This window comes from Rutidosis leptorrhynchoides, chromosome 10 (assembly GCF_046630445.1).
Source record: "Rutidosis leptorrhynchoides isolate AG116_Rl617_1_P2 chromosome 10, CSIRO_AGI_Rlap_v1, whole genome shotgun sequence".
Classification (NCBI taxonomy): domain Eukaryota; kingdom Viridiplantae; phylum Streptophyta; class Magnoliopsida; order Asterales; family Asteraceae; genus Rutidosis; species Rutidosis leptorrhynchoides.
This window is the reverse complement of record NC_092342.1, coordinates 153,379,184-153,406,938: the sequence shown is the minus strand read 5'-3', so window position 1 is coordinate 153,406,938 and position 27,755 is coordinate 153,379,184.

The window sequence follows — 27,755 nt, the reverse complement described above, 5'->3', positions numbered from 1 at the left end:
GATATATATAGGTTAAACCTATAACTCACCAACATTTTTGTTGACGTTTTAAGCATGTTTATTCTCAGGTGATTATTAAGAGCTTCCGCTGTCGCATACTTAAATAAGGACAAGATTTGGAGTCCATGCTTGTATGATATTGTGTAAAAACTGCATTCAAGAAACTTATTTTGTTGTAACATATTTGTATTGTAAACCATTATGTAATGGTCGTGTGTAAACAGGATATTTTAGATTATCATTATTTGATAATCTACGTAAAGCTTTTTAAACCTTTATTGATGAAATAAAGGTTATGGTTTGTTTAAAAATGAATGCAGTCTTTGAAAAACGTCTCATATAGAGGTCAAAACCTCGCAACGAAATCAATTAATATGGAACGTTTTTAATCAATAAGAACGGGACATTTCAGTTGGTATCCGAGCGTTGGTCTTAGAGAACCAGAAAATTTGCATTAGTGTGTCTTATCGAGTTTGTTAGGATGCATTAGTGAGTCTGGACTTCGACCGTGTTTTCTTTAAAAATGATTGCTTAACATTTTTGTTGGAAACTATATATTTTTAACATATGAATATTATGTGATATATTAATCTCTTAACGTGTTTGATATTATGTGATAGATGTCTACCTCTAGAACAAGTCCCATTGACTCACCTAATAATAATGAAGAGTCAAATGTAAATTGGAATGATTTGTGGACTGATTCACAAGTTCCCGAAGAGGAACCGGAAGAAGAGTCGGAACCGGAAGAAGAATCGGAACCGGAAGAAGAATCGGAACCGGATGAAGAAATAGAACCGGTGGGGGAAATAATAAAACGGTTAAGTAAAAGAAAATCCTCAACCAACCGACCAAAGTTAATTATGGTCAATGGTGTTTCCGCCAAGGAAGCAAAATATTGGGAGGATTACCAATTCTCCGATGAATCGGATTCTGACGAGAATTCCGATGATGTTATAGAAATTACCCCAACTGAATTTAAAAAGGCAAAAGAAAATAATAAGGGAAAGGGCATAAAAATAGAGAAATCTAATTCCAACCCCGATGAACTTTATATGTATCGTCAACCCCCGAAGTCCTTAAGTTGTAACAATGACCCGGGAACCTCTAAACCACCAGGTTTTTCTAAACCAATGTGGACAACGACGGCTCGTATTAGGGGAACATCATATATCCCTAGAAACTTGGCAAAACGAACCAAAACCGAAGAAGAAGAAACGAGCGAGTCGGAATAAGATAGTTGTATTCGTGTGGTGTAATATATGGAATATAGTGTTCTTATGCTTTATGATATATGTAAAAATTGCTTGTATTAATAAGTATTTTTTTTATGAATCTAACTCTTGTCTATTTTACAGTTTAAAAACACAAAATGGATAGACAACCCAATATTTTAAGAGACCTACCCGGAGACATGATTGATGAAATCTTGTCTAGAGTCGGCCAGAATTCTTCGGCACAACTATTTAAGGCGAGATCAGTTTGTAAGACATTCGAAGAACGTTCCAAGAATGTCTTGGTTTATAAGAGACTTTCGTTTGAAAGATGGGGGATATCACATTGGGAAACCCATAAGTTACGATGTGTTTACTTTGACGCATATATTGCGGGGAACCCAAATGCTATTTTACGCAACGGGTTAAGAAATTATTTTGACTCAATATATCCGAATATTGGACTTCGTGATTTAGAAAAAGCGGCTAACATGCAACATAAAGAAGCATGTTATGCTTACGGATTAGTAATGTTCGCTTCTCACCAAAGTGAGAACAAGAACATCGGGCTACAACTATTAAACAAAACGTTTCCACAAGTGACGGAGTCGGTAATTGGGGTAAGAAATGAGGTTTTTAGATTATTACGTGACTGTTGGACATTACGTAACCCTCGTCCCTTTGATGACGTTACAACACGCTGTCTTATCAACGGCCATAACGGTTATGTTGCACAAGACCAAGGATGGGAAGTAGTCCTAGTAAAACCAGAATGCATGACTTGTTTCTGGACGTATGAATTACGTGTCTTTATTGCCTTTGCTGAACGACTTGTGTACTAGCTAGAATTGTCTTCACAACTATCTTGTATCAAAGTTATTGTGTGCTATATTTCATGCTTTATGTAAAATAAGCGGTATTGTAAGTTTGTAAAATATTGTATAAAAGTTTGAACGTGAAATATTATTATAATCAGTTTTTCATATAGAATTGTAGTAGTTGAATTGTATATTAGCTACTAAGTATGAACTTAACGGGTAGGTACTACCCGAATTTAAACTTATAAAACGCTAATATGAAGAAAAAGCTTTTATAAATGAGTTCATATTATGCTACGAAATACTATTAACTACTCTTAATATTCTGTATGATTAACTTGTTCCATTTAACTATTTTGAAGGAAATGGCACCGACTACTCGACACACCGTGAATATGAATGAAGAGGAATTCCGTACTTTTCTAGCTTCAAACATAGCTGCAGTACAGGCTGCGCTACATACCAACAATAACCTTGGATCTAGCAGTACAGGAAATCGTGTAGGATGCACCTACAAAGAATTCACTGCCTGCAAACCTTTGGAATTTGATGGAACCGAAGGACCGATCGGATTGAAACGGTGGACCGAGAAGGTTGAATCGGTGTTTGCCATAAGTAAGTGTACTGAAGAGGACAAAGTGAAGTACGCTACGCATACCTTCACAGGTTCTGCGTTAACATGGTGGAATACCTATCTAGAGCAAGTGGGACAAGATGATGCGTACGCACTACCGTGGTCAGCATTCAAGCACTTGATGAACGAGAAGTACCGTCCCAGAACCGAGGTCAATAAGCTCAAGACAGAACTTAGAGGGTTACGAACCCAAGGATTTGATATTACCACGTACGAAAGACGATTCACAGAATTGTGCCTATTGTGTCCGGGAGCATTCGAAGATGAGGAAGAGAAGATCGACGCGTTTGTGAAAGGATTACCGGAAAGAATCCAAGAAGATATAAGTTCACACGAGCCCGCCTCCATACAACAGGCATGTAGAATGGCTCACAAACTAGTGAACCAGATTGAAGAAAGAATTAAAGAACAGACTGCTGAAGAGGCCAATGTGAAGCAAGTCAAAAGAAAGTGGGAGGAAAACGGTGATAAGAATCACCAATACAACAACAACAGCAATTACAACAATAATCGCAACAATTATCCCAACAATCGCAACATCAATCGCAACTACAACAAACGGCCCAACAACAACAACAACAACAACAACAACAACAACAACAACAGCAACTACAACAATCATCCCAACAACAATAATAACCGCAACAACAACAACAATCAGAAGCAACTATGCCAAAGGTGTGAAAAGAATCACTCGGGGTTCTGCACCAAATTTTGCAACAAGTGTAAAAGAAATGGTCATAGCGCGGCGAAGTGTGAGGTCTACGGACCAGGGGTTAATAGAACGAAAGGAACAAATGGTGTCGGAACGAGTAATGGCGGAGCAAGTAGTGTCGGAGCAAGTTATGCCAATGTAGTTTGTTATAAATGTGGAAAACCAGGCCACATTATTAGAAATTGCCCAAACCAGGAGAACACGAATGGACAAGGCCGTGGAAGAATTTTCAATATTAATGCGGTAGAGGCACAGGAAGACCCGGAGCTTGTTACGGGTACGTTTCTTATTGACAATAAATCTGCTTACGTTTTATTTGATTCGGGTGCGGATAGAAGCTATATGAGTAGAGATTTTTGTGCTAAATTAAGTTGTCCATTGACGCCTTTGGATAATAAATTTTTACTCGAATTAGCAAATGGTAAATTAATTTCAGCAGATAATATATGTCGGAATCGAGAAATTAAACTGGTTAGCGAAACATTTAAGATTGATTTGATACCAGTAGAGTTAGGGAGTTTTGATGTGATAATCGGTATGGACTGGTTGAAAGAAGTGAAAGCGGAGATCGTTTGTTACAAAAATGCAATTCGCATTATACGAGAAAAAGGAAAACCCTTAATGGTGTACGGAGAAAAGGGCAACACGAAGCTACATCTTATTAGTAATTTGAAGGCACAAAAACTAATAAGAAAAGGTTGCTATGCTGTTCTAGCACACGTCGAGAAAGTACAAACTGAAGAAAAGAGCATCAATGATGTTCCCATTGCAAAAGAATTTCCCAATGTATTTCCGAAAGAATTACCGGGATTACCCCCACATCGATCCGTTGAATTTCAAATAGATCTTGTACCAGGAGCTGCACCAATAGCTCGTGCTCCTTACAGACTCGCACCCAGCGAGATGAAAGAACTGCAAAGCCAATTACAAGAACTTTTAGAGCGTGGTTTCATTCGACCAAGCACATCACCGTGGGGAGCTCCTGTTTTGTTTGTCAAGAAGAAAGATGGTACATTCAGGTTGTGTATCGACTACCGAGAGTTGAACAAACTTACCATCAAGAACCGCTACCCACTACCGAGAATCGACGACTTATTTGATCAACTACAAGGCTCGTCTGTTTATTCAAAGATTGACTTACGTTCCGGGTATCATCAAATGCGGGTGAAAGAAGATGATATTCCAAAGACTGCTTTCAGAACACGTTACGGTCATTACGAGTTTATGGTCATGCCGTTTGGTTTAACTAATGCACCAGCTGTGTTCATGGACCTTATGAACCGAGTGTGTGGACCATACCTTGACAAGTTTGTCATTGTTTTCATTGATGACATACTTATTTACTCAAAGAATGACCAAGAACACGGTGAACATTTGAGAAAGGTGTTAGAAGTATTGAGGAAGGAAGAATTGTACGCTAAGTTTTCAAAGTGTGCATTTTGGTTGGAAGAAGTTCAATTCCTCGGTCACATAGTGAACAAAGAAGGTATTAAGGTGGATCCGGCAAAGATAGAAACTGTTGAAAAGTGGGAAACCCCGAAAACTCCGAAACACATACGCCAGTTTTTAGGACTAGCTGGTTACTACAGAAGGTTCATCCAAGACTTTTCCAGAATAGCAAAACCCTTGACTGCATTAACGCATAAAGGGAAGAAATTTGAATGGAATGATGAACAAGAGAAAGCGTTTCAGTTATTGAAGAAAAAGCTAACTACGGCACCTATATTGTCATTGCCTGAAGGGAATGATGATTTTGTGATTTATTGTGACGCATCAAAGCAAGGTCTCGGTTGTGTATTAATGCAACGAACGAAGGTGATTGCTTATGCGTCTAGACAATTGAAGATTCACGAACAAAATTATACGACGCATGATTTGGAATTAGGCGCGGTTGTTTTTGCATTAAAGACTTGGAGGCACTACTTATATGGGGTCAAAAGTATTATATATACCGACCACAAAAGTCTTCAACACATATTTAATCAGAAACAACTGAATATGAGGCAGCGTAGGTGGATTGAATTATTGAATGATTACGATTTTGAGATTCGTTACCACCCGGGGAAGGCAAATGTGGTAGCCGATGCCTTGAGCAGGAAGGATAGAGAACCCATTCGAGTAAAATCTATGAATATAATGATTCATAATAACATTACTACTCAAATAAAGGAGGCGCAACAAGGAGTTTTAAAAGAGGGAAATTTAAAGGATGAAATACCCAAAGGATCGGAGAAGCATCTTAATATTCGGGAAGACGGAACCCGGTATAGGGCTGAAAGGATTTGGGTACCAAAATTTGGAGATATGAGAGAAATGGTACTTAGAGAAGCTCATAAAACCAGATACTCAATACATCCTGGAACGGGGAAGATGTACAAGGATCTCAAGAAACATTTTTGGTGGCCGGGTATGAAAGCTGATGTTGCTAAATACGTAGGAGAATGTTTGACGTGTTCTAAGGTCAAAGCTGAGCATCAGAAACCATCAGGTCTACTTCAACAACCCGAAATCCCGGAATGGAAATGGGAAAACATTACCATGGATTTCATCACTAAATTGCCAAGGACTGCAAGTGGTTTTGATACTATTTGGGTAATAGTTGATCGTCTCACCAAATCAGCACACTTCCTACCAATAAGAGAAGATGACAAGATGGAGAAGTTAGCACGACTGTATTTGAAGGAAGTCGTCTCCAGACATGGAATACCAATCTCTATTATCTCTGATAGGGATGGCAGATTTATTTCAAGATTCTGGCAGACATTACAGCAAGCATTAGGAACTCGTCTAGACATGAGTACTGCCTATCATCCACAAACTGATGGGCAGAGCGAAAGGACGATACAAACGCTTGAAGACATGCTACGAGCATGTGTTATTGATTTCGGAAACAGTTGGGATCGACATCTACCGTTAGCAGAATTTTCCTACAACAACAGCTACCATTCAAGCATTGAGATGGCGCCGTTTGAAGCACTTTATGGTAGAAAGTGCAGGTCTCCGATTTGTTGGAGTGAGGTGGGGGATAGACAGATTACGGGTCCGGAGATTATACAAGAAACTACCGAGAAGATCATCCAAATTCAACAACGGTTGAAAACCGCCCAAAGTCGACAAAAGAGCTACGCTGACATTAAAAGAAAAGATATAGAATTTGAAATTGGAGAGATGGTCATGCTTAAAGTTTCACCTTGGAAAGGCGTTGTTCGATTTGGTAAACGAGGGAAATTAAATCCAAGGTATATTGGACCATTCAAGATTATTGATCGTGTCGGACCAGTAGCTTACCGACTTGAGTTACCTCAACAACTCGCGGCTGTACATAACACTTTCCACGTCTCGAATTTGAAGAAATGTTTTGCTAAAGAAGATCTCACTATTCCGTTAGATGAAATCCAAATCAACGAAAAACTCCAATTCATCGAAGAACCTGTCGAAATAATGGATCGTGAGGTTAAAAGACTTAAGCAAAACAAGATACCAATTGTTAAGGTTCGATGGAATGCTCGTAGAGGACCCGAGTTCACCTGGGAGCGTGAAGATCAGATGAAGAAGAAATACCCGCATCTATTTCCAGAAGATTCGTCAACACCTTCAACAGCTTAAAATTTCGGGACGAAATTTATTTAACGGGTAGGTACTGTAGTGACCCGAACTTTTCCATGTTTATATATATTAATTGAAATTGATGTTTACATGATTAAATGTTTCCAACATGTTAAGCAATCAAACTTGTTAAGACTTGATTAATTGAAATAGGTTTCATATAGACAATTGACCACCCAAGTTGACCGGTGATTCACGAACGTTAAAACTTGTAAAAAAAAACTATATGATGACATATATATGGTTATATATATAGTTAACATGATATTATGATAAGTAAACATATCATTAATTATATTAACAATGAACTACATATGTAAAAACAAGACTACTAACTTAATGATTTTGAAACGAGACATATATGTAACGTTTATCGTTGTAATGACATTTAATGTATATATATCATATTAAGAGATATTCGTACATCATAATATCATGATAATATAATAATTTAAAATCTCTTTTGTTATTATAAACATTGGGTTAACAACATTTAACAAGATCGTTAACCTAAAGGTTTCAAAACAACACTTACATGTAACGACTAACGATGACTTAACGACTCAGTTAAAATATATATACATGTAGTGTTTTAATATGTATTTATACACTTTTGAAAGACTTCAATACACTTATCAAAATACTTCTACTTAACAAAAATGCTTACAATTACATTCTCGTTCAGTTTCATCAACAATTCTACTCGTATGCACCCGTATTCGTACTCGTACAATACACAGCTTTTAGATGTATGTACTATTGGTATATACACTCCAATGATCAGCTCTTAGCAGCCCATGTGAGTCACCTAACACATGTGGGAACCATCATTTGGCAACTAGCATGAAATATCTCATAAGATTACAAAAATATGAGTAATCATTCATGACTTATTTACATGAAAACAAAATTACATATCCTTTATATCTAATCCATACACCAACGACCAAAAACACCTACAAACACTTTCATTCTTCAATTTTCTTCATCTAATTGAACTCTCTCAAGTTCTATCTTCAAGTTCTAAGTGTTCTTCATAAATTCCAAAAGTTCTAGTTTCATAAAATCAAGAATACTTTCAAGTTTGCTAGCTCACTTCCAATCTTGTAAGGTGATCATCCAACCTCAAGAAATCTTTGTTTTTTACAGTAGGTTATCATTCTAATACAAGGTAATAATCATATTCAAACTTTGGTTCAATTTCTATAACTATAACAATCTTATTTCAAGTGATGATCTTACTTGAACTTGTTTTCGTGTCATGATTTTGCTTCAAGAACTTTGAGCCATCCAAGGATCCATTGAAGCTAGATCCATTTTTCTCTTTTCCAGTAGGTTCATCCAAGGAACTTAAGGTAGTAATGATGTTCATAACATCATTCGATTCATACATATAAAGCTATCTTATTCGAAGGTTTAAACTTGTAATCACTAGAACATAGTTTAGTTAATTCTAAACTTGTTCGCAAACAAAAGTTAATCCTTCTAACTTGACTTTTAAAATCAACTAAACACATGTTCTATATCTATATGATATGCTAACTTAATGATTTAAAACCTGGAAACACGAAAAACACCGTAAAACCGGATTTACGCCGTCGTAGTAACACCGCGGGCTGTTTTGGGTTAGTTAATTAAAAACTATGATAAACTTTGATTTAAAAGTTGTTATTCTGAGAAAATGATTTTTATTATGAACATGAAACTATATCCAAAAATTATGGTTAAACTCAAAGTGGAAGTATGTTTTCTAAAATGGTCATCTAGACGTCGTTCTTTCGACTGAAATGACTACCTTTACAAAAACGACTTGTAACTTATTTTTCCGACTAGAAACCTATACTTTTTTTGTTTAGATTCATAAAATAGAGTTCAATATGAAACCATAGCAATTTGATTCACTCAAAACGGATTTAAAATGAAGAAGTTATGGGTAAAACAAGATTGGATAATTTTTCTCATTTTAGCTACGTGAAAATTGGTAACAAATCTATTCCAACCATAACTTAATCAACTTGTATTATATATTATGTAATCTTGAGATACCATAGACACGTATACAATGTTTCGACCTATCATGTCGACACATCTATATATATTTCGGAACAACCATAGACACTCTATATGTGAATGTTGGAGTTAGCTATACAGGGTTGAGGTTGATTCCAAAATATATATAGTTTGAGTTGTGATCAATACTGAGATACGTATACACTGGGTCGTGGATTGATTCAAGATAATATTTATCGATTTATTTCTGTACATCTAACTGTGGACAACTAGTTGTAGGTTACTAACGAGGACAGCTGACTTAATAAACTTAAAACATCAAAATATATTAAAAGTGTTGTAAATATATTTTGAACATACTTTGATATATATGTATATATTGTTATAGGTTCGTGAATCAACCAGTGGCCAAGTCTTACTTCCCGACGAAGTAAAAATCTGTGAAAGTGAGTTATAGTCCCACTTTTAAAATCTAATATTTTTGGGATGAGAATACATGCAGGTTTTATAAATGATTTACAAAATAGACACAAGTACGTGAAACTACATTCTATGGTTGAATTATCGAAATCGAATATGCCCCTTTTTATTAAGTCTGGTAATCTAAGAATTAGGGAACAGACACCCTAATTGACGCGAATCCTAAAGATAGATCTATTGGGTCTAACAAACCCCATCCAAAGTACCGGATGCTTTAGTACTTCGAAATTTATATCATATCCGAAGGGTGTCCCGGAATGATGGGGATATTCTTATATATGCATCTTGTTATTGTCGGTTACCAGGTGTTCACCATATGAATGATTTTTATCTCTATGTATGGGATGTGTATTGAAATATGAAATCTTGTGGTCTATTGTTACGATTTGATATATATAGGTTAAACCTATAACTCACCAACATTTTTGTTGACGTTTTAAGCATGTTTATTCTCAGGTGATTATTAAGAGCTTCCGCTGTCGCATACTTAAATAAGGACAAGATTTGGAGTCCATGCTTGTATGATATTGTGTAAAAACTGCATTCAAGAAACTTATTTTGTTGTAACATATTTGTATTGTAAACCATTATGTAATGGTCGTGTGTAAACAGGATATTTTAGATTATCATTATTTGATAATCTACGTAAAGCTTTTTAAACCTTTATTGATGAAATAAAGGTTATGGTTTGTTTAAAAATGAATGCAGTCTTTGAAAAACGTCTCATATAGAGGTCAAAACCTCGCAACGAAATCAATTAATATGGAACGTTTTTAATCAATAAGAACGGGACATTTCAATAGCAACCTTTTCTTATTAGTTTTTGTACCTTCAAATTACTAATAAGATGTAGCTTCGTGTTGCCCTTTTCTCCGTACACCATTAAGGGTTTTCCTTTTTCTCGTATAATGCGAATTGCATTTTTGTAACAAATGATCTCTGCTTTCACTTCTTTCAACCCGTCCATACCGATTATCACATCAAAACTCCCTAACTCTACTGGTATCAAATCAATCTTAAATGTTTCGCTAACCAGTTTAATTTCTCGATTCCGACATATATTATCTGCTGAAATTAATTTACCATTTGCTAATTCGAGTAAAAATTTACTATCCAAAGGCGTCAATGGACAACTTAATTTAGCACAAAAATCTCTACTCATATAGCTTCTATCCGCACCCGAATCAAATAAAACGTAAGCAGATTTATTGTCAATAAGAAACGTACCCGTAACAAGCTCCGGGTCTTCCTGTGCCTCTGCCGTATTAATATTGAAAACTCTTTCGCGGCCTTGTCCATTCGTGTTCTCCTGGTTCGGGCAATTTCTAATAATGTGGCCCGGTTTTCCACATTTATAACAAACTACATTGGCATAACTTGCTCCGACACTACTTGCTCCGCCATTACTCATTCCGACACCATTTGTTCCTTTCGTTCTATTAACCCCTGGTCCATAGACCTCACACTTCACCGCGCTATGACCATTTCTTTTACACTTGTTGCAAAATTTGGTGCAGAACCCCGAGTGATACTTTTCACACCTTTGGCATAGCTGCTTCTGATTTTTGTTGTTGTTGCGGTTATTATTGTTGTTAGGATGTTGTTGTAGTTGCTGTTGTTGTTGTTGTTGTTGTTGTTGTTGTTGTTGGGCCGTTTGTTGTAGTTGCGATTGATGTTGCGATTGTTGGGATAATTGTTGCGATTATTGTTGTAATTGCTGTTGTTGTTGTATTGGTGATTCTTATCACCGTTTTCCTACCACTTTCTTTTGACTTGCTTCACATTGGCCTCTTCAGCAGCCTGTTCTTTAATTCTTTCTTCAATCTGGTTCACTAGTTTGTGAGCCATTCTACATGCCTGTTGTATGGAGGCGGGCTCGTGTGAACTTATATCTTCTTGGATTCTTTTCGGTAATCCTTTCACAAACGCGTCGATCTTCTCTTCCTCATCTTCGAATGCTCCCGGACACAATAGGCACAATTCCGTGAATCGTCTTTCGTACGTGGTAATATCAAATCCTTGGGTTCGTAACCCTCTAAGTTCTGTCTTGAGCTTATTGACCTCGGTTCTGGGACGATACTTCTCGTTCATCAAGTGCTTGAATGCTGACCACGGTAGTGCGTACGCATCGTCTTGTCCCACTAGCTCTAGATAGGTATTCCACCATGTTAACGCAGAACTTGTGAAGGTATGCGTAGCGTACATCACTTTGTCCTCTTCAGTACACTTACTTATGGCAAACACCGATTCGACCTTCTCGGTCCACCGTTTCAATCCGATCGGTCCTTCGGTTCCATCAAATTCCAAAGGTTTGCAGGCAGTGAATTCTTTGTAGTTGCATCCTACACGATTTCCTGTACTGCTAGATCCAAGGTTATTGTTGGTATGTAGCGCAGCCTGTACTGCGGCTATGTTTGAAGCTAGAAAAGTACGGAATTCCTCTTCATTCATATTCACGGTGTGTAGAGTAGTCGGTGCCATTTCCTTCAAAATAGTCAAATGGAACAAGTTAATCATACAGAATATTAAGAGTAGTTAATAGTATTTCGTAGCATAATATGAACTCATTTATAAAAGCTTTTTCTTCATATTAGCGTTTTATAAGTTTAAATTCGGGTAGTACCTACCCTTTAAGTTCATACTTAGTAGGTAATATACAATTCAACTACTACAATTCTATATGAAAAACTGATTATAATAATATTTCGCGTTCAAACTTTTACACAATATTTTACAAACTTACAAGACCGCTTATTTTACATATAGCATGAAATATAGCACACAATAAATTTGATACAAGATGGTTGAAAAGATAATTCTAGCTAGTACACAAGTCGTTCAGCAAAGGCAATAAAGACACGTAATTCATACGTCCAGAAACAAGTCATGCATTCTGGTTTTACTAGGATTACTTCCCATCCTTGGTCTTGTGGAACATAACCGTTATGGCCGTTGATAAGACAGTGTTTTGTAACATCATCAAAGGGACGAGGGTTACGTAATGTCCAACAGTCCCGTAACAATCTAAAAACCTCATTTCTTACCCCAATTACCGATTCCGTCACTTGTGGGAACGTTTTGTTTAATAGTTGTAGCCCGATGTTCTTGTTCTCACTTTGGTGAGAAGCGAACATTACTAATCCGTAAGCATAACATGCTTCTTTATGTTGCATGTTAGCCGCTTTTTCTAAATCACGAAGTCCAATATTCGGATATATTGAGTCAAAATAATTTCTTAACCCATTGCGTAAAATAGCATTTGAGTTCCCCGCAATATATGCGTCAAAGTAAACACATCGTAACTTATGGGTTTCCCAATGTGATATCCCCCATCTTTCGAACGAAAGTCTCTTATAAACCAAGGCATTCTTGGAACGTTCTTAGAATGTCTTACAAACTGATCTCGCCTTAAATAGTTGTACCGAAGAATTCTGACCGACTCTAGACAAGATTTCATCAATCATGTCTCCGGGTAGGTCTCTTAAAATATTGGGTTGTCTATCCATTTTATGTTTTTATACTATAAAATTGACAAGAGTTAGATTCATAAAAAAAAATACTTATTAATACAAGCAATTTTTACATATATCATAAAGCATAAGCACACTATATTACATATATTACACCACACGAATACAACTATCTTATTCCGACTCACTTGTTTCTTCTTCTTCGGTTTTGGTTCGTTTTGCCAAGTTTCTAGTGATATATGATGTTCCCCTAATACGAGCTGTCGTTTTCCACAACGGTTTAGAAAACCCTGGTGGTTAAGGGCTTCGGGGGTTGACGATACATATAAAGTTCATCGGGGTTGGAATTAGATTTCTCTACTTTTATGCCCTTTCCCTTATTATTTTCTTTTGCCTTTTTAAATTTAGTTGGGGTAATTTCTATAACATCATCGGAATTCTGGTCGGAATCCGATTCATCGGAGAATTGGTAATCCTCCCAATATTTTGCTTCCTTGGCGGAAACACCATTGACCATAATTAACCTTGGTTGGTTGGTTGAGGATTTTCTTTTACTTAACCGTTTTATTATTTCCCCCACCGGTTCTATTTCTTCATCCGGTTCCGATTCTTCTTCCGGTTCCGATTCTTCTTCCGGTTCCGACTCTTCTTTCGGTTCCTCTTCGGGAACTTGTGAATCAGTCCACGAATCATTCCAATTTACATTTGACCCTTCATTATTATTAGATGAGTCAATTGGACTTGTTCTAGAGGTAGACATCTATCACATAATATCAAACGCGTTAAGAGATTAATATATCACATAATATTCACATGTTAAAAATATATAGTTTCCAACAAAATTTGTTAAGCAATCATTTTTCAAGTAAACACGGTCGAAGTCCAGACTCACTAATGCATCCTAACAAACTCGATAAGACACACTAATGCAAAATTCTGGTTCTCTAAGACCAACGCTCTGATACCAACTGAAATGTCCCGTTCTTATTGATTAAAAACGTTTCATATTAATTGATTTCGTTGCGAGGTTTTGACCTCTATATGAGACGTTTTTCAAAGACTGCATTCATTTTACAACAAACCATAACCTTTATTTCATCAATAAAAGTTTAAAAAGCTTTACGTAGATTATCAAATAATGATAATCTAAAATATCCTGTTTACACACGACCATTACATAATGGTTTACAATACAAATATGTTACAACAAAATAAGTTTCTTGAATGCAGTTTTTACACAATATCATATAAGCATGGACTCCAAATCTCGTCCTTATTTAAGTATGCGATAGCGGAAGCTCTTAATAATCACCTGAGAATAAACATGCTTAAAACGTCAACAAAAATGTTGGTGAGTTATAGGTTTAACCTATATATATATCAAATCATAATAATAGACCACAAGATTTCATATTTCAATACACATTCCATACATAGAGATAAAAATCATTCATATGGTGAACACCTGGTAACCGACATTAACAAGATGCATATATAAGAATATCCCCATCATTCCGGGATACCCTTCGGATATGATATAAATTTCGAAGTACTAAAGCATCCAGTACTTTGGATGGGGTTTGTTAGGCCCAATAGATCTATCTTTAGGATTCGCGTCAATTAGGGTGTCTGTTCCCTAATTCTTAGATTACCAGACTTAATAAAAAGGGGCATATTCGATTTCGATAATTCAACCATAGAATGTAGTTTCACGTACTTGTGTCTATTTTGTAAATCATTTATAAAACCTGCATGTATTCTCATCCCAAAAATATTAGATTTTAAAAGTGGGACTATAACTCACTTTCACAGATTTTTACTTCATCGGGAAGTAAGACTTGGCCACTGGTTGATTCACGAACCTATAACAATATATACATATATATCAAAGTATGTTCAAAATATATTTACAACACTTTTAATATATTTTGATGTTTTAAGTTTATTAAGTCAGCTGTCCTCGTTAGTAACCTACAACTAGTTGTCCACAGTTAGATGTACAGAAATAAATCGATAAATATTATCTTGAATCAATTCACGACCCAGTGTATACGTATCTCAGTATTGATCACAACTCAAACTATATATATTTTGGAATCAACCTCAACCCTGTATAGCTAACTCCAACATTCACATATAGAGTGTCTATGGTTGTTCCGAAATATATATAGATGTGTCGACATGATAGGTCGAAACATTGTATACGTGTCTATGGTATCTCAAGATTACATAATATACAATACAAGTTGATTAAGTTATGGTTGGAATAGATTTGTTACCAATTTTCACGTAGCTAAAATGAGAAAAATTATCCAATCTTGTTTTACCCATAACTTCTTCAATTTAAATCCGTTTTGAGTGAATCAAATTGCTATGGTTTCATATTGAACTCTATTTTATGAATCTAAACAGAAAAAGTATAGGTTTATAGTCGGAAAAATAAGTTACAAGTCGTTTTTGTAAAGGTAGTCATTTCAGTCGAAAGAACGACGTCTAGATGACCATTTTAGAAAACATACTTCCACTTTGAGTTTAACCATAATTTTTGGATATAGTTTCATGTTCATAATAAAAATCATTTTCTCAGAATAACAACTTTTAAATCAAAGTTTATCATAGTTTTTAATTAACTAACCCAAAACAGCCCGCGGTGTTACTACGACGGCGTAAATCCGGTTTTACGGTGTTTTTCGTGTTTCCAGGTTTTAAATCATTAAGTTAGCATATCATATAGATATAGAACATGTGTTTAGTTGATTTTAAAAGTCAAGTTAGAAGGATTAACTTTTGTTTGCGAACAAGTTTAGAATTAACTAAACTATGTTCTAGTGATTACAAGTTTAAACCTTCGAATAAGATAGCTTTATATGTATGAATCGAATGATGTTATGAAAATAATTACTACCTTAAGTTCCTTGGATAAACCTACTGGAAAAGAGAAAAATGGATCTAGCTTCAACGGATCCTTGGATGGCTCGAAGTTCTTGAAGCAGAATCATGACACGAAAACAAGTTCAAGTAAGATCATCACTTGAAATAAGATTGTTATAGTTATAGAAATTGAACCAAAGTTTGAATATGATTATTACCTTGTATTAGAATGATAACCTACTGTAAGAAACAAAGATTTCTTGAGGTTGGATGATCACCTTACAAGATTGGAAGTGAGCTAGCAAACTTGAAAGTATTCTTGATTTTATGTAACTAGAACTTGTAGAATTTATGAAGAACACTTAGAACTTGAAGATAGAACTTGAGAGAGATCAATTAGATGAAGAAAATTGAAGAATGAAAGTGTTTGTAGGTGTTTTTGGTCGTTGGTGTATGGATTAGATATAAAGGATATGTAATTTTGTTTTCATGTAAATAAGTCATGAATGATTACTCATATTTTTGTAATTTTATGAGATATTTCATGCTAGTTGCCAAATGATGGTTCCCACATGTGTTAGATGACTCACATGGGCTGCTAAGAGCTGATCATTGGAGTGTATATACCAATAGTACATACATCTAAAAGCTGTGTATTGTACGAGTACGAATACGGGTGCATACGAGTAGAATTGTTGATGAAACTGAACGAGGATGTAATTGTATGCATTTTTGTTAAGTAGAAGTATTTTGATAAGTGTATTGAAGTCTTTCAAAAGTGTATAAATACATATTAAAACACTACATGTATATACATTTTAACTGAGTCGTTAAGTCATCGTTAGTCGTTACATGTAAGTGTTGTTTTGAAACCTTTAGGTTAACGATCTTGTTAAATGTTGTTAACCCAATGTTTATAATATCAAATGAGATTTTAAATTATTATATTATCATGATATTATCATGTATGAATATCTCTTAATATGATACATATACATTAAATGTCTTTACAACGATAATTGTTACATATATGTCTCGTTTAAAAATCATTAAGTTAGTAATCTTGTTTTTACATATGTAGTTCATTGTTAATATACTTAATGATATGTTTACTTATCATAGTATCATGTTAACTATATATATATCCATATATATGTCATCATATAGTTTTTACAAGTTTTAACGTTCGTGAATCACCGGTCAACTTGGGTGGTCAATTGTCTATATGAAACATATTTCAATTAATCAAGTCTTAACAAGTTTGATTGCTTAACATGTTGGAAACATTTAATCATGTAAATATCAATCTCAATTAATATATATAAACATAGTAAAGTTCGGGTCACTACAAATTAGGCGTGCACTAATTCTCAAAATTAGTGATGTTCTCTAATTCTTAGGTTACCAAGCAATAATAATCAGGGGAAAAATATTCATATCAATTGTGGCAATTTTCACGTCCACATAATTCAATGGTGGCAATTATCACGTCCATATAATTCATTCGAGGAATGTTTTGCTTGTGTCTATCTCGTCAAACATTTATAAAAACATTTCATGTATTCGCAGTTCAAAATGTACTTCAAAAGCATTTAATAAAGCAGTTGTAAAAGTAACGCATGTATTCTCAGTACCAAAAATGTAAAGAGTAAAAGGGAATCAAATGAACTCACATATTGTATTTTGTAATAAAAATACATATTACGACATTGAACAACTGAACAATGCAGGGTTGGCCTCGGATTCACGAACCTATATCAATTGTGTATGTATTAAAACATTTAATGGAATCACATAATTTCCTTTATTAGTATGTATTATTTATATATATATTTTTAGTTATATAGAATTTATATTGAATTCCATTAAAAACAAATATTCATATTATGTCTTAAATTATAGGTTATATATATTTATGTTGTGTATATATTTAGAATGTTTAATATTTATATATTTAGTTATATTAATATATCTATTTATATATGGTTAGTAATATATAAAAAAAGAATCATTAGTTTGTTTTATATAAGTATTTATATAGATAATGTTAATATGTTTGATAATAAACTATTAGTATAATTATAATATATGTATTAAGTATATTTTAGATACAAAGTATTTATTTGTAAAAAAATGATAGTTTTGATAATAATGATTTACTAATAATAATAACTTTCTTGATATCGGTGATACTATAATAATATTGATATTAATAATTACAAAAATGATATTAATACTAATATTAGTGAAAATAATAACAACTTGTATTATTTTTATAATAACAATAATAATAATCCTAATCATAATCATAATAATAATAGTAGTACTACAATGATAAATTAATAATGATAATAACATTAATAATACTTATAGTAATAATAATGATAATAATTATAACCTTAATAATAACAATACTAATAAATGTTCCTAAATCTTGTATTAGTAGTTATAACAATAATAATAATAATAATATTACTAATAATAATAACATTAAAAATAATAATTATAACAATAATAGTAATAATAATAATTATAAAAAAATGAGTTTAGAGAGTATACCCTTTTAAAAATGCTTTTATAAAAAGAATGACCCAAACGAGTCTCGAACTTGAGACCACCTGATTAACCACAACACCTCATAACCATCCCTCCATGTCTGTTTCTCTGAAATATAACCCTTTCAAATGTTTATAACCCGAATTTCATGTATTTCATCTTCTTCATACAACTTAATCGCCATCACTAGGTTTCAACCTCCTCTTCAAAATTTGATACTTTAATTAATTATACATCTAACATCACTTATTTGTTTTAATAGATTTCAAGAAAAATAAAATAAATAAAAAAAAAATTGCTCACAGCTCGTCGCTGTTTATAAAAAATAATAATAATGATTTTTGAATTATAAAACGTTTTACAGAAATGATTTATAAAACTTCAATTTGATGGATGAACACAGGTTTGACTTTTTGACAAAATAGCTTTGACTCTCAAATTAGAACTCAAGAAAAGGAATTGAAGCCTCAAACTTTGTTGATAGTTTACATAATTGAATCCTATCATAACTGCATTTTTACATTTTGCAAAATCATTTGAAATCATGATTTGAGTAAAAAGGTTGGCGTATAGAGGAAACAAACCTGTTTCATTTTTTTTATTTAATAGATAAATGCAATTACAATTGATAATTGATATTTGATGCTATAAGTTGAATGTATGTATTATGACACAAGCTATTTGATTTATCATGGTTTATGAATTCGGCAGCTAAGTTGAACCAAGGAAGAGCAGACAAAAAAATTAAAGTGGAGAATGACCCCTAACAGAATTTGTTTCATAGTTGATGTGAATTCAATATAGAGTAGATATCGTACCAATCATGAGCAGAAAACTAAAATAGATTGATTGTGATAGATAAAGAATTAGCCATTTTATTATATTTGTATTTTATATGTAACTATATTTATTCATTTATTTATCTGATATATATTTATACATATCTGTTATACATATTTGTTATAACTGTATTTATTTATTTATTTGTTATATATAGCTGTATATATATTATATCTGTATTTATATAACTTGTTTATATATGTATGTATATATCAATTTCATATCTATAGATTATATATTTTTAAGTAATAATATTAATAACACTAATACTGATATTAATAACGACATTATTATAACACTATTTTATAATTAAATTTAATATAATAGTATTACATATGATTGGTTATGTAATATAACTATATATTATATAATAACTTATTTTGAGTATTAAATTTTTATATAAATTAACATGTATTACAATATACATATAGTTATATATAGCATTCTTCTATTTATATACAAATTTATTGTAACTACAACTTAATTATTTTATATTATATTTTACATATTTAGTTTTAATATTTAAATTATATTGTATTATTTCTATTTGTTATTATATGCATACTTTCATTTATATTTACATATTTAATTACATACAATTGTTCGTGAATCGTCGGGAATATTCGTAGGGTAAATGAATTTATATAAACAGTTCAAAAGTTTTTGAGACTCAACATTACAGGCTTTGCTTATCGTGTCGGAATCATATAAAGATTAAGTTTAAATTTGGTCGGAAATTTTTGGGTCGTCACAGTACCTACCCGTTAAAGAAATTTCATCGCGAAATTTGATTAGGATGGTCATTGCTAACAATAAATATGTTTTCATGACTCATACGAGCTGGAATTTAGAGTTTTATCATCATTGAGTAATAAGGATAAAATAATTCGATTATTTGAAGAATACTAATGAAGTTATCACAAAAGATTGAGATAGAGATTTAACTTTTGATGTAGTCAGGGTTGAATTTAGAAAATAAGATGCATCTTAAATTTTGTCGTTGTCTTGGTTGAATTCCAAAATTCAAGGGATATAAAGAAAATCTTCGAAATCTAAAAGATTTGATTCTTCGGTGAGTAAGGAAATTAAGATCTCTTTAATTAAATGCGATCTTCTGCCTCGATTACTCTGTCTGATATTTCGATTATAATTTAAACTCTTCCGTTCCATTATTCTCACCATTCCTATAGTTTATTTCTTAGTTTATACATCCAAAAGATTGTGAAAATGCTTAATCCAGTTCTAATCCTTGATATTTTCCTAATTATCATTTTTGTCATCCATCTTTTCAATCTTCCATCAGACAAATCTGTTTACTTCCACTATTACCTTGGGTGATACTATTCTTAATTATATCGTGTCTTTATATTTCTATTCGTATTAATATCCACGATTTGTAACCTTCGTGTTGTTATTGGCCTTTAAATTTCTCTTATATTTTGGATCTCTTTACCTTTTTATTCTCTTCTCAACCTATAGTAAAGCGAGTAATGATCCCGAATTCGTACGTATGGAAATTCGAATGAACTTAATGTTTTAAACATGAAAGAACGTAATAGCACGATTTGATTTGTCAAGTTATCAGAATCACTGAGAATAGAACTATCAAGAATATACTTTCTTGATATGTTCAGAAGTTAAGCAGAATGAATGAGTTCTGTAACATGGCACATGATGACGTTATGATCTGTGAATCATCATGTCCCATTAGAAACTCAGCATGACTTACTGTAATATAATCACGTTGATCAAGTTTCATTATATTATACTAACTCATGCTTCAGTCCCCAACACTACTTCAAAAACATTCATAATTTAAACTAGAAAGTTTACAGAATATAGAAACTAAACAGTTTCTTATATGATGTAACACTGACAACGCGAAGAGTTAAATGATTTTAAATAAGAATAGTTATGAAAATATCTTCAGAATTATCGAGGATATTTATAATGAAAGATACGATGATATCTTAGAATTTCTAATATCGATGGATGATGAAGAAAATCTGTCCGCAAGAGTTTAGAGTCAGAAACATGGTATTCGTTAATGACTTCAGCAGGTACTGAATCATTTGGATTCTTTGAGGGCAGATTTAGTCTTTGTGATTTGTCCACAGCCTCCTTCATGGTTTGCTTAATCCGTTTTCCAGTTCCAACTTTTCTGAGCTTTTGCCAACACACTTATTCTTTATCTTTATACCTTCAACTGTTAAGGTCGTGTACAGTTTTTGCTGCTGTATTAAGCTTTTTCAGAATTCGGAGTATTGATTCGTAGACTTGGTGTTTTTCAGAATTCCAGGATGGAAGATCATAATTCTAAAAGATACATGTTATATGTATACATATAACTGTTGATGTAGAAACGCTGCAAGATTCAAAGTACTGATTGCTAATTCCCGGTAGCTGGTATGGCAATTATTGTTACAAAATGTGGATAAGTACATGATAGGGTTTTAATGAATAAGTATAGTGATTGTTCGGAGAGGCTTGAAGATCAATAAAGTTGTTGGTAAGTTTACTGCTAATGTGGCGAGATATAAAAGGTTTCCCGGTAACAATGATGAAAGGCAAACTTAGATATCACGATTATAATAAGGCTAATCCGAATAAAAGTCGAAGTTGACTTGCTAGAGCTGTGACAAAATTGGCTACTTTGGAAAGGGATTGCAAAGTGATTTTCGGTAATAACAACGCCAAAGGAGGTAGTACATATACGTGTTAAATGTTTACTCAGGTTCCGAGTGTTTTCAGGTGCATAACTATGTGTATCAATCTTTTCTTTCGTAGATGAAGTGCGGTTGGTTCATCCTCTAGATTGAGGTATTTTCAAGAATCATGAAAGGTTTGAACGCAGATTGTAATCGTCAAGATACAAATGAGGTTTAAGATGAAATCAAGTGGCAAACTTGAAGAAATGTTTAGTTTCATATGTTATAATCAATATTTTAATTCATTTTAATTGTCCAATGTCATTAGTCCATAGTTAGGATTCCACAATTTGTAGTTCAACAATTTATATATAGTTTAATATATAATACTCGAATTAATTAATACGTATCGTGACCCGTGTACATGTCTCAGACTCGATCACAACTCAAAGTATATATATTATTGTAGTTCAACCTCAACCCTGTATAGTTAACTCCGGCATTACTGCATATAGAGTGTCTATGGTTATTCCAAATAATATATATAGATGCGTCGATATGATATGTCAAAACCTTGTATACGTGTCCCGATATTTAAAGTGCGTAAAATAAATAACAGAAATTAAATGACGATAAATAAAATTGTGAGAATATAAATTGCGATAAATAAAATGTAATCAGTTAGCTAGGAACAGTTAGCTAGGAACAGTTAGCGTGGATTCTTAACAAAAATTTTTCTCATAATTAATTTGTTTGTTTCTAACAAATTTTATTTTGTCCAATGTTTTCTTCATTATGCCACTTGTTGAATTCTGATAGGTCAAAATCCAAATATGAAATTGAATGAAAATGGTTATTCTGTGATGAACGGATTCGTACTTCTGTGGTTGTAAGTAGGATAGTAAATGACTATTGAAACAGATTCGAAGATTGTACAGTGTAACTTATTAATGTGAAATCTAAATATTCCTCGGGTATTACCTACCCGTTAAAATATTTTCACCATTAACAGTTTGTACAAAAGAATTTTTAATTACAATCTTTATGAAAATATACTTACATATATATATTTTCCTAAGATGTAATCATGGATTTAATGAGTTAATATGATATTAAACTCATCTGATTTATGGCTAGAATTAGAGTACATAATCTCTAAAACATTAGAGATTACATAATCGCCATGAAAAACGAAGATAATTTTTGTAGAACGATAAGTAGAATGATGATTATACTCGAGGTACAGAATGAGATGTTGAGGCATGGATTGTTGATGGTACTGGTGCTATTACTGATGGTACTGTTGGTGCCGGTGACGTTGCTGAAGCTGGTAAATTTTGCACCATATTCTCCAAATTGATTACTCGAGCTCGAAGTTCGTTGACTTCTTCTATTATTCCGGGATGATTGTCGGTCGAAACGAGGGGATGAATAAGGTTTAGAATTTTTAGATAGAATATAATCGTGGCGAGATATTCAGAAAATGCGAGTGAAATGGTATTACGAATAGGTTCGCCGGTAAGTGCTTCAGGTTCTTCGCCAAGAGGTGATTTCGGTTGATGGAAAGGATCACCTTCTTCTTGTCTCCATTGATTAAGTCGACTACAAACCCATCCCCAATTCATCCAGAATTGATGATGGCTAAATGGTTGATCCATTCCGGTCTCACTTCTTTCGGAGTTTGAGTGGAAATTCATATCGGAAAAGCTGTCGGAATCCGAGGGATTTGAACTAGTTGCGAGTTCCATCTCGTATGATAGAGTAAAGGATTTTTAGATATGAAATGATTTTTCGAATATTGGAAGATATTCTAACTACATAGTTTATCTATATATATAGTACTAAAGATTTTGTAGACTATGGAGGAATTTACGACATATGTCAGGCAAGTCTACAGTAACAGATGCGCTAAGATATGAATTATTAGATACGCTAAGATATGAATTTTATCTAAACACTATTCATGCAGTCAATGCAGTAAAACGTGTCTAGACTAAGAATGATAAGCAGGTAATTTCTTAAGGATGATAAGCAGGTAATTTTCGACACAAAATGATAAGAAAAACTTTTGACATGCAGGCACGGTCGAAGTCCAGACTCACTAATGCATCCTAACGACTATCAGTTAGACATACTAATGCAGACCTGGTTCACTAAGACCACCGCTCTGATACCACATGTCATACCCCGTCCTAATCCATCTGGACGAAGTTACCAACATCTGGTCCCATTGCGATGATCGACTCCAAATGATGTCTTTTCAAATGAGTAAATGCACAGCGGATGATTTCTTTCATACCTGGGAATAAACATGCTTTTAAGTGTCAACCAAAAAGTTGGTGAGTTAATAGGTTTATCATAAAACAATAAAATTCATCATTTTGATAGACCACAAGATTTAAATACTGCATGGTACAAATGGGCCCGAATCCTATACCCACCTGTAATGTACATGCGATATCTTTTAAATACAGTACACCCTTCTCGTGTACGAAATTATCTTTCATAAATCTTAGTAACCGTACACATATCTTGTGCACAAAAATTACATACACATAACCTGTGTATAAAATCATTCTCTCGATATATAACATTCACTTTTCATTGGTTTCATAGCTTGGCTTGGTAACCGACCTTAACATATAATGCGAATAATAATATCCCCAAAGCAGAACATCTCGTCTGTATAATAATCATATAAACTTCGAAGTACTAAACACCACGCAAACTAGCCCTTCCGTCTAGTGAACATTCTGGGTGGGGGTGTTAAACCCGGTAGCTACCTTTAGGATTCGCGTCAATTAGGCGTGCACTAATTCTCAAAATTAGTGATGTTCCCTAATTCTTAGGTTACCAAGCAATAATAATCAGGGGAAAAATATTCATATCAATTGTGGCAATTATCACGTCCACATAATTCAATGGTGGCAATTATCACGTCCACATAATTCATTCGAAGAATGTTTTGCTTGTGTCTATCTCGTCAAACATTTATAAAAGTATTTCATGTATTCGCAGTTCAAAATGTATTTCAAAAGCATTTAATAAAGTAGTTGTAAAAGTAACGCATGTATTCTCAGTCCCAAAAATGTAAAGAGTAAAAGGGAATCAAATGAACTCACATATTGTATTTTGTAGTAAAAATACATATTACGACATTGAACAACTGAACAATGCAGGGTTGGCCTCGGATTCACGAACCTATATCAATTGTGTATGTATTAAAACATTTAATGCAATCACATAATTTCATTTATTAGTATGTATTATATATATATATATATATATATATATATATATATATATATATATATATATATATATATATATATATATATATATATATATATATATATATATATATATATATATATATATATTTAGTTATATATAATTTATATCGAATTCCATTAAAAACAAATATTCATATTATGTCTTAAATTATAGGTTATATATATTTATGTTGTGTATATATTTAGAATGCTTAATATCTATATATTTAGTTATATTAATATATCTATTTATATATGGTTAGTAATATATAAAAAAATAATTAGTTTGGTTTATATAAGTATTTATATAGATAATGTTAATATGTTTGATAATAAACTATTAGTATAATTATAATAAATGTATTAAGTATATTTTTGATACAAATTATTTATTTGGAAAAAAATGATAGTTTTGATAATAATGATTTACTAATAATAATAACTTTCTTGATATCGGTAATACTATAATAATATTGATATTGTTAAAAATAATACTTATGTTAAAAATAATAAAAGTATTACATTATTACTAATAATTACAAAAATGATATTAATACTAATATTAGTGAAAATAATAACAACTTGTATTATTTTTATAATAACAATAATAATAATCCTAATCATAATCATAATAATAATAGTAGTACTACAATGATAAATTAATAATGATAATAACATTAATAATACTTATAGTAATAATAATGATAATAATTATAACCTTAATAATAACAATACTAATAAATGTTCCTAAATCTTGTATTAGTAGTTATAACAATAATAATAATAATATTACTAATAATAATAACATTAACAATAATAATTATAACAATAATAGTAGTAATAATAATTAAAAAAAAATGAGTTTAGAGAGTATACCCTTTTAAAAATGCTTTTATAAAAAGAATGACCCAAACGAGTCTCGAACTCGAGACCACCTGATTAACCACAACACCCCATAACCATCCCTCCATGTCTGTTTCTCTGAAATATAACCCTTCCAAATGTTTATAACCCGAATTTCATGTATTTCATCTTCTTCATACAACTTAATCGCCATCACTAGGTTTCAACCTCCTCTTCAAAATTTGATACTTTAATTAATTATACATCTAACATCACTTATTTGATTTAATCAATTTCAAGAAAAATAAAATAAACAAAAAAAATAAAAAAATTTTGCTCACAGCTCGTCACTGTTTATAAAAAAAATAAATAATGATTTTTAAATTAAAAAATGTTTTACAAGTTTGTTACAACATAAAATAAGTTTCAAATGATTCATAAAAACTTTTCCAATCATTAATTTCGACAGAAACGATTTATAAAACTTCATTTTGATGGATGAACACAGGTTTGACTTTTTGACAAAATAGCTTTGACTCTCAAATTAGAACTCAAGAAAAGGAATTGAAGCCTCAAACTTTGCAGATAGTTTACATAATTGAATCCTATCATAACTGCATTTTTACATTTTGGAAAATCATTTGAAATCATGATTTGAGTAAAAAGGTTGGCATACAGAGGAAACAAACCTGTTTCATTTTTTTTTATTTAATAGATAAATGCAATTGCAACTGATAATTGATATTTGATGCTATAAGTTGAATGTATGTATTATGACACAAGCTATTTGATTTATCATGGTTTATGAATTCGGCAGCTAAGTTGAACCAAGGAAGATAAGATAAAAAAAATTAAAGTGGAGAATGACCCCTAACAGAATTTGTTTCATAGTTGATGTGAATTCAATATAGAGTAGATATTGTACCAATCATGAGCAGAAAACTAAAATAGATTGATTGTGATAGATAAAGAATTAGCCATTTTATTATATTTATATTTTATATGTAACTATATTTATTCATTTATTTATCTGATATATAATTATACATATCTGTTATCCATATTTGTTATAACTGTATTTATTTATTTATTTATTATATATAACTGTATATATATTATATCTGTATTTATATAACTTGTTTTTATATGTATGTATATATCAATTTCGTATCTATAGATTATATATTTTAAGTAATAATATTAATAACACTAATACTGATATTAATAACGACATAATTATAACACTATTTTATAATTAAATTTAATATAATAGTATTACATATTATTGGTTATGTAATATAACTATATATTATATAATAACTTAATCTGAGTATTAAATTTTTATATAAATTAACATGTATTACAATATACATATAGTTATATATATATTTCTTCTATTAATATACAAATTTATTGTAACTACAACTTAATTATTTTATATTATATTTTACATATTTAATTTTAATGTTCAAATTATATTGTATTATTTCTATTTGTTATTATATGCATGCTGTCATTTATATTTACATATTTAATTACATACAATTGTTCGTGAATCATCCGGAACAGTCGTAGGGTAAATGAATTTATATAAACAGTTCAAAAGTTTTTGAGACTCAACATTACAGGCTTTGCTTATCGTGTCGGAATCATATAATGATTAAGTTTAAATTTGGTCGGAAATTTCCGGTTCGTCACACAGATGAAGCCGCCGGCTTCACTAGTCCAATCCACCGGCTTGACTGGAACAAAGCCGCCGGCTTCGTGTGCTTTATTCG